The following is a 10,611-nucleotide window of genomic DNA, read 5'->3' on the forward strand; positions in this document are numbered from 1 at the left end:
AAAGTAAGGCTTTCACTGAATTTATGAACAAATTGTATGACTAGTACCATAACTAAGATTTAGTATTGTACAACTCATTTCTATTATCAGAGCAATACATGACCGCTACTCACTGTACTCTGGGAATCACTTCCTCTGACCTGAAAGCATTGGTGATTCACATAGATTCACCCTTTTCCACCCTTTCCAAGTGGATAAATACAGTTGATATGATAGAACATATAAATGAAAAGATATTTAATAGCTTTTGTCTTAATCAGAACTGGTGCCTTTATTGGAAATTCAAAGGAGTAATAAAGCCAACAAGAATAAACCATTTAAGATGAGGTCTCTGCTATGGGGTTCATCTCTGATGCCTTACACTTGCCCCTGGCATGATTAAGACAGGACTAGTCCTTCCATAGTGCTTTGGACAGATTGAAAATATATAGCTCTGTGTGGGTTGGTTTTCTTACAAATATTGTATTCCTGAGTAACTAGTTTACTACTTAGAATCATTTCCTAAAAAGCATTTCAAAAAGGGTGGTATCTCCCAGCCAAAATGTATTTTCTTGTTTTATTTATTTATTTGAAAAGCAGGAACACAGAGGGAGAGGAAGAAGGGTGGCAGAGACAACCGGCCTTACTTGCCAGATGCCTGCAACCACCAGGATTGGTTCTGACTAAAGCCAGGAACCAAGAACTCAGTTTTGATAAAAAAAAAAAAAAAAGGATCCAGGAGCTCAAGAAGTTGGGCTGTCCTTTTTGCCTTCCCAGGCACCTCAGCAGGAAACTAGGTCAGAAGCGAAATAGTCTGTAACAGGATCCTGGAATGACCAGTGTCCTCTTAAACTTCAATAGCATAACACTAGATTCAGTTACTTCTTTTAGTTTTTAAAATGCCCAAACATCATAATACACAGAAAATTTACACACACACACACACATTCACGACATATATGTTTCTTCAAATGTTTGCATACACATGTTATATATGTGACACACATGTATATCATATATACACACATATATGATGAACTTTTCTTGCATACTGTGTTGTATAAACCACATGGACACCTATAATATGGGCAAGACTGAGAAATGCAATCCCTGTAGAGCAGCTAATCCCCAGAAGTAACTACACCCTGGAAGCCGGAGATGTGACTCTTGCATGGATTCCTTTATGGATCATCAGACTACCTGCTGTTCCTCAGATAGCTAAGACTATTTCATGCTTGGATGGTTTATTTCCTTTTTTTTTTCTGGTCTTTGTTTAAACTTTATTTGTTCCAAGTTACTTTTCAAACCACTCACTAGGCCTCAATAGCCCCTGAATCAGGCTAGTCCCATAGCATATACTTAATGTGTATTTTCTCTGTTCCTACCAGAAAATACAAGACTACAGAGATGGCCTGTTTTTTTCCTGGCTGTATCCTGGGGGATGAAAACAGATTCTGACAAGCTGTAACACCCATAGATACTTTAGAGCTTTGCAAAGTAAGGGCAAAGCTTACTTTGTGAGAATGGTAAAGAATGGTTGCTTCTAAATTAGAAAGGCAGTATAAATTCTTAAGAGTATGTGCCCGAGAGTTGATATTATCTCAGGTAGTGGGAAAAAATATTTTAATCTCAGACTATGTAATCAAATTCGCAACAGAATCTGGCTTACATTAATAAAGGTAATTGTGAGAGTGGTATGGATGCAGAGAGGAAAAAGGGACATACACACGAAAGGGTGTGATAGGAAAGGAAGCAAAATATAAGTGTGCCAACCCAATTTTTTTAGTCATAAGACTGAGGAATTATTCATGATCTTTATCTTAAAATATTCTCCCAGTGATTTTTCAGTATTCAGATTTTTCTTTTTATTTTAGAAATGACACTACTTTATATCAAAAGTAAGCAATTTGTTCAAGATTGTAGAGTTAATTGTCACAAGTATATTTGTCTGCAATTTTTATCAGTAACATGATATTGCAAACACTGTGATGAATATTCAGAAATTAATATGTGTGTCAGTGAATGGCTGAAAATAGGGGAGGCACTGGAAATATTAAGGGTGATATGTGAATGCCATTTAATAGCATTATACAGGCATTACACAGAGATCCTAAGGAGAAGGTAGATTTATCAAGGGGATTATGATGATGTCACCAATTGATACAAATCATTGGAAAATCTGACTTCAGTTATTGGAAATGCATAGTTGATGATTAGTGAGTGGGTTAATAACTTTTATTCCACCAGTGTAATTTATTTTTAAAATTATTAATTTAAAAAATTTGTTATAAACATTTCTACTGCAAACATTTTCTATCTACTGGCAACAAGAAAATCCCACATTTCACTAAGTGTCAATGGCTTTTGGCCTCAGGAATGTAAATACATCCACACTGCCAGCTTTACCAAGAAACACTGTGTTTCTGATGTTAGGCCAAAGCACAGGTTGGCTGCAGCACAGCAAACATAAGTAATGATAAATGGTGGGATATCAAATTAGAACAGGTGTATAGCAGGGTGCCTCCGGAATTGGTACTGGGCCCAGTCTTATTTAACACTCTCACTAATGATCTGGAAAAGCAGGTAAGCAGTATGTCAAACTTGGAGAGATGCTGTAAAAGCCAGAGGGAAATGCAATAACCTGCAGACACCTTTGTGAATTCCAAAACACAGCCGAGATTCAAGTGAAGGAGGGAAGAAAAACAGATGTTTATAGTTGGAAACTAAATATCAAAATGTGCAAATTATCATTAAGGTTAATGTTTTCCAATATGTTAATACATATGTGAAAAAATAGAGTAACTGAAGAAGAGACTTCAGCTTGATTTGGAAATAGTGTTTGTGGAGGTTTCAACTGTCCCTGGCTGTGTTCAGCTGGTGAGTCACTGAGGGCATAAATATTTCACCATGGAACTCATTGAACAAGGAAAGTTGAGATGCTCTGACAAAAGCCTGTCTAGGAAAAATGCCTTCAGTAAACATGTTTCTTTCAGTAGTTCTTACAGTTTAAATACTTAGGAGGAAATGGCATAATTTAAATCCCTTTCACTTTACATTAATGTTAGAAATAGCTAGTGTAAGAGACATGTAAAAATACCTTGATTTTCTCAGGCCAAGTGAAGGGACAGCTTTCATTACTATAGTTCTGGAGATTTACTAAGAATTGCTAAGAGCGCGAGATGACAGTCTTTGATAATAGAAGTAAGGACTTTAAGAAACAAAACTGACTTGCCTAAGCTCCTGCATGTGAAGGTGGACAGAAAGACAGTGCGAACTCTGGCCACTTGACTGTCCTATTCTGTGTTCTTTGTGCTTGATCAAGAGAGGTGCTCCAGGTATTTCATGAGTTTTCCTTGTTCCATGTCTTCATAGTTGCTTGGAGCTTATGACACTCGACTAAGTTTCACTGTGGCGGGGGTGATGGCCTGCACTTCCACATGGAGGTCTTGAAAGTCTCCAGTTTCTCTTCTGTGCTTCCTGCTAGATATGTCCTTGCAGACCAGCAAGAGTCATTCAACCTGTTTTAAACACATGGCAGGGAATGAGAGAGAAACTGTGTCAGTGTATAAATGATGTTTTACATGATCTACATGAACTTGGCTGATACAACATGAGTATCCAAAGTGGCATTTACAAAGGAGGTAGAAAAATAGTGCTTAATGATATGTGTAAAATGGCTATGGTCACAGATGCTAGACATTTCTCACAGTCTATCCAAGCAGTGGTTAATTCGTCAGCATTAGACATTTTAGAATGAAGAGCATAGATGCTATGCAGCAAACCATTCACAAAGACACCAAATTACAGCAATAGACCAAGAATCCTGAGTCATGAGAAATCTAAAATCATTTTTAGTTCCTTTCCAGCCTTGGGGTCACACTCTATTTATTAACTTTATGGATCCTAGCTGGGAAATACTTGCCTGCTTGAATAAAGATAATTATATTTGTCTTTATTTTTCATGGTGATTAAGAAATATTCATTTTTGTTGGAAAGGCAGATTTACAGAGAAAGAGATACAGAGAGAAAGGTCCTCCATCCACAAGATTACTCCCCAAGTGGTCACAATGGCCACAGCTCAATCACTTGGAAGCCATGAGCCAGGGTTTTCTTCCAGATATCCCATGCAGGTGGGGGGTTCCAAGGCTTTGGGCCATCTTCTACTGATCTCCTAGGCCATGAGATGGGTACTAGATGGAAAGTGAGCAGCTGGGGCCTGAACTGGCATCCATGGAATTGCAGCAAGTGCAAGGTGAGGTTTCAGTCACTGAGCCAATGAACCAGACCGCAAAACACTTTTATGAATCACAAAAGAATACTACCTAGTGTCAAATATCTAGGACTAGAGCACAGTAGATTGTTTGCCCTCATATAATTTGATAATATTTGATAATATTTGATAATATTTTATCTGTTTCCAACTTTTAATCTTTTAACTAGGTATAATAGCTCATAGATGCTTGCTTTTCTAAAAGGAAGACAGAGAGAGTCATAGAATATTAAAACCCTTATATTATGAGCAAGGTAATTAAGATCCATGGAGCTAAAGTGATATTCACAAACACATAATCACTTGGGAATCAAATAAGGCTTTTTGGTATTTAACTTTTTTCTAAACGTCTTTTTTTAATGTTTCCTTTGATCTTCTTGCTAAAGGAAATTAACATAATATTGTGCTGTGTACTGGGTTACCTGGTTTTGATTCCTGGCTCGAACTCTAGAATCTAGTTCGCCGCCTGTGCTAACCCTGTGAGGCAGCTGCAATGATTCAGGCAATGTAGTTCCTGCCTCCATGTGGATAGTGTTCCTTGCTTCTGATTGTGGCCTTTCCTGGTCCTGGATGTTGAGGGCATATGTGGAGTGACCCAATAGATGAGAATTCTTACTCTTGTTCTCTTTCTGCCTCTGAAATTTAAAGATTGAAACATTATGTCTCCTTGGATTTCTGTTTGGTCAAAATAGCTTTGATGATTTCCTTATGTTCTCTTGCCTAATACTGCAGTTTTTAAAGACATTCTTTTTATTTTTATTTTTATTACATTGCATTATGTAACACAGTTTTTTAGGCACTGGGATTCCCCCTACCCCTCCCCAACCCTCCCCCCATGGTGAATTCCTCCACTTTTCTAAAATCAGAACAGAAGTGTAAGTGATTTTGGGACCAAATATACATCAATTGTCATGTCTCAGTTTCCAAATGACCAATTGAAAAATTTAGGATTGTGGAAAAAAAATAGTGGCTATCAAGAACTAGAATTTGGAAGAGATGGGAGTCTTATTTTAAAAGGTGCAAAGTTGGACCAGGCATGGTAATCTAGTGCCTGAGGTCCTTGCCTTGTATGCACCAGGATTACATATGGGTGCCAGTGTTTATCTCCACTTTTCCCGTCCATCTCCTTGCTTGTGGTGTGGGAAAGCAGCAGAGGACGGGCAAAAGTTTTGGCACCATGCATTAGTGTGGGAGACACAGAAGAAGTTCCTGGCTCCTAGATTTGGATCAACTTAGCCCCAGCTGTTGTGACCATTTAGGGAGTGAAACAGTGTATGGAAGATCTTTATCTCTGGAAATCTGACTCTCTAATAAAAATAAGTAAATCTTTAAGAAAAAAAAGTACACAGTTTTAATCCTTAATTGAAGTTTTGGGAATCTAAGTAACAGAACTTTTGGTGATGGATGTGTTAATTAATTTGATTGTTATATTCATTACATAACATCAACATGACTGAAATCATGTACCTTACTACAATATTTGTAAAAAATTTCCATTAATAAATCATTTATTATTTTTGCATTTGCAGAGGTGTTAAATAGCAGTGTATGAACTGTATATAGACTTTTAGTTGTATTTTAAGGAGTCTGTATTTGTTTGACAGGGAGACACAAACATAAATACAAAGAGAAGGAGAGGGGATGGGGAGGGGCAAAAAAGGAAGGTAAGGAAGGAGATAGAACTCAGGAGAGACCGACTCACGCAGATGGATATACTCCCATCTGCCATGTATTTCCTCCAGTTCTAGAATGCAGTGTACCGAAGCAGGAAGCAGGGAACTCAATTCAGGGTTCCTATTTGGGTGGCAGGAACTCAATTACTCAGCCATCACCACTATTTGTTTGGGTCTACATTAGCAAAAAGCTGGATTTAGGAGGCAGAGCCATGTATCAGAGGCACATATAGAATACAGATAACCTAATATGGGATATAGGCCAATATTTTAAATGCTATATCAGATTCCTGCTTCAAACTGTAATATTTTCAGGGGTTTCAAATAAGGTCTTTGTTACTCTAAATAAAGTATGACGTTATATTGTATTAAATGCCAAGTTGTAAACCAAGGATAGAAGATATAACACAAGTTAAACTAAGTGATGAGGAATCTTACACAACCTGCTAACAATTTTCCTGCTGAGGACGAGAAAAGTATTATCACTATTGGTAAAATGTACCATGTCATATTTTTGTTTTCAAAGATAATTCTGGAGACTCCATGAAGTGTTAATTTGATATAAACTAATTAAAAATCAGAAGGACCTTACTGAGAGTCCCATGAAATGAAAGTAACTCAGGATAGAAATGTGTTTAGTGATCCATTGACAAAGCTCAGGAAGAAGGACAGAAAGTAAAATAGGAAAGCTATTGGATTGCTGGTTGGTTGTGTGTGACTATAACTGACTTTAAGTGAGAATAGAAATTTAGAAAGAAACAGTACTTAGTTTAGTAGGGAAATAGTATATTTTGTCTGGGACCAAACTTTGGGATGTTTGTTATTTTTCGAAGTGAATATAACAAAACCAGTCTACGACTCACAAGATCAAATTTAGAATGTGGATAAAATAATTTAGAAATATAAGTACCTAATGAAGAAATATAAACACATAGTGAATTTGATTAAATGAAAGCCTAAGGGCAGGAAAAATGATAAGCAGATGCCACTACAAATTTAAAGGATTTGCATAGTTAATATTTTGGAATAGAAGCTTCAATGTAAAGGAATCTCAATGCAGAAAAATAGTCAGAAGTTTCAAGAATCCACCAGTTCTAAAGCAGAAATAATATTAAATAAAATCTGACAAGAAAAGAATATAAATTTTATAATTAATAATTATTTCAGTTTCATTAGGCAAGTACAATATGCAAACAATAGATTGATTTTAATATTAAATGGCAAGAGTAGGTAATGGCATTTTTAAGGGTTCAAATGGCCTTTATTATGTGAAACAGTAAATGAAACAAATAGCAGATTATATTGAATGTCAGATATTTTTCCAAATTTATTACATAGATCTGTTGTAAATAATGACTTTTGGAAGAAAGATTTAGACAAATTTATATGAATGTTACTGTATGAAAATGAAGACTTTTTGAGATTCAGTAATTACTAGATGTTCAACAACATGAATCTTGAAATCATTTGGAATTTGGCTTATGAATGATAAATTGTGACCTAGGGAGTACTAACATTTCAATGAGGGTCAGACAGTTATGAGAAATCAGTAGATGAAAATAATGAACTATTTGATACAGGCTAATAGAAACCATAAAGGATTATACCTTGTAAGTCGATGTGGGAAATGAGAATAAGAGCATATCCCACATTTCAAGGTTAAATACTCATGTCCTAAATAAATGGACATCCTTTATTTGAGCAGGAAAGTGGGAGGATTAGCAATAGGGACTAAGCAACATTGTATGCAGCGTCAAGTGGTGTTCTTTAGGGGGAAATGGAACATTCTGCAGTGAGACTTGTGTGCAAAATGGGGATGAAAGATTATGATCATTGAGAATGAGGAAAACACAGGTCACTAAGAAAAATAGGAAGGGTCAGCACATTGTGAATTATATAGGATAGATGTGAGAGCCAGTTACCTCACTTGACCTAAAGGAAAATCTAACAATTGGAAATTTAGGCATAAATATTTTAAATATATTAAATAATAATTATAATATGTTTAAATTCTATATCATGTAATATTTTATAGGATATATAACATGAAATATTGTGTAATATAATTATAAATAACATAATTATGTTATATAAACATAATTTAATATTTATGTATCTTGGTGTTAGTAAGAAATTAATGTGGACATAAACATAAAGAAACATAAAGTTTCTTGTTTAATATTGAATTCATAGTTTTTGCCAGTTGGATAAGGCAATCCAGTATGTCAAAGGAACTCTGTGAAGCCTACCATTCAACTATCACTAGACACTCTCCACTTTGTGGCTTTAGAATTAATTACTAAGCATTTCTTTAATTTTCACATGGCTTATTTTTAATACTTCCTACATTTGCCTCATAGGCAAGCAGCTATTAATTGAAATAAACTTAATAATTCTTGAAATTTTTTCAGCCCACTTTATTTCATCATATGCTTTGTATGGTATGTATGTAATAAAATTATGTAGATGGACAGAATGCTGTGTTTTATAATTAGCAATTGCTACACGTGGAAGAGAAAATGGAGACATTTGAATTGGTGACAACAACTTTGTGCTTTCTGAGTAATCAATAAACTCAGTAGAAAAAGGCAATGTGGTTCAATGTGGTAGCTACCAGTCCAGTGTGGATTTTGACTATTTGAAATGTAGCTACATTGAATTCAGCAATGTTGAACCTACAAAATTCATAGTGGATTTTCAAGACTTAGTTAAAAAAAAAAAACAAGAATGTAATATATTATGAATTTTTAAATAATTATATATTAAGAGCTTTATTGACTATTTAAAACAAGTTATCAAGTTTAAACATCGTACTATAACATGAAAAATAGTTATAAAATTGTTTTCATTGGTATTTTCTGTTTACCATGACCAAGAAAAATTTAAAATTATATATGTGGCCCACACTGTATTTTAGAGTGAACCAAAGCCAAATATATTAAGGGAATAGTATTCTTTCCTTTGCTATGAATGTGTTTTATATACAAGTGAAGTATCTTCTGTTCTTGCATACATTACTCTAGCTTTTCCCATGATAGCATGCATAATATGGCATATAACATCATAGGTCACCCTCAATGGAAAATCTCATGCTGGATATAAAATGACTTCCTGCTCTTACCCTTACTATAATATGTTAACAGAGTTGAGTAGGCACAGATACTGCCCACTTCTGTGTATGTGCTAGCATGGCTCTAACAATAGTTATTGCCCAGACAATAAAACTGAAATATGCCTTATGATGACTAATTTTGGTGCAGCCTTTAAGGATGCAGTGCTGATTGGACGTGACAATGTCAGAGATTTATTTAGGGTAGATAAACCACCACAAGAAGGATTTTCTTCATAAGGGACCTTCTCCTATTTTTACTCTTCCATCCCTGTTATAGTGTGAAACTGTTCTTATCCTTTGTGGTAAAGTGTGCTGTTGTGAGCCAGAATGGAGATTCAGATGTCCATAAACAAGAAAAAAAGGAGAAGTAACCAGGTTTAGAGCATATTTTTTTGTTGTTTTGTTTTAAAGATTTATTTTTAATATTTTTTTAAGGGAAAGGCGGATATACAGAGAGGAGAGACAGAGAGGAAGATCTTCCGTCCAATGATTCACTCCCCAAGTGAGCGCAACAGCTGATGCTATGCCAATCCGAAGCCAGGAACCTCTTCCGGGTCTCCCACGCGGGTGCAGGGTCCCAAAGCCCTGAGCCGTCCTGGACATATTTTTTTTTTTTTAAAAAGCCTATCATAACAATAAAATAACAACTATTTCTCATGAATTATATTTACAATGTTCTCTATTGAATTGGCGTAATTTAGGGGAAGAATACTGCTTTTGGAAGTTATGAAATTCTGCTTATCTGAAAGGAAGTGAAATCTAACTCAATCTTTGTGATGTCATAGTGAGTTCAGTGGTGAGACAGCTAAGGGCAAAATGAGATCAGGGAACTTGTGATGAGTTTCCAAACCTGTCTTCTTAGAACCACTCTTTTGGAAGCGTCCATCCATTTTTTTTTTTTTCCTATTGACCTGACCTCCTAGGGCATTGGGCTGTCTAATTATAATGACTGTGAATGTTAGTGGACACCAGGGAAAGCCTAACAAACATGATAATAGTCTCTCAGTTCTTACTTGAGTAGCTGTCCAGAAGCACTATCGAACTGTGACTCCTTTGTTCTCTGCATTCCCACAGGCATATGTAGTGTAGGCAGCACATCCGTTTCTTTGTCTACATGATGCTCTTCATCAAATCTTGTCCCTGCCTTCAGTTCTTGAAGGACACTCCTCAGGACTTTGCAGAAACTCTCAAAAGGCTTTTCTTCACGCATCTCAGTCTGGTGGTCATGTCTGTTTTCCCCCTCCTCCCAATCTACCGGCAAGTGAGTTGGAAAGTTACTTTCTGAAACTCTACATTTCCTCTCCAACTTCCTCCACATACTCATAAAGCTCTTGTTCTAGAGCTTTAGCCTCTTATGTATCTTCTCCCAACCCACCCATTCTGCATCAACATTTGAGGTGGTAGCGAGCACGTTAATTCTCTAAGATTGTTAAAATGGCAGCAACTGTTCCTTTTTCTCTGAGACTCAAGATAAGCTGTTTCTTCCTAAACTATCCCTGTTCAATAAATTATTTCAATCTCAAAGTGAAATTTTCCTTTCCAGTTTCTGTTCTTAATTCTAACAGTTTCCAATTGTT

The 10,611-nt window shown here is 35.9% G+C and overlaps 1 pseudogene; it reads right to left on the reverse strand.

The window, feature by feature from the left end:
• Window positions 1-10,244, reverse strand: part of LOC121146405 — a 60,299-nt pseudogene extending 50,055 nt beyond the window's left edge.
• Between the last annotated feature and the right edge of the window lie 367 nt (window positions 10,245-10,611).

This window comes from Ochotona curzoniae, unplaced genomic scaffold (assembly GCF_017591425.1).
Source record: "Ochotona curzoniae isolate NIBS_2020 unplaced genomic scaffold, NIBS_Ocur_1.0 scaffold_4505, whole genome shotgun sequence".
Lineage (NCBI taxonomy): Eukaryota > Metazoa > Chordata > Mammalia > Lagomorpha > Ochotonidae > Ochotona > Ochotona curzoniae.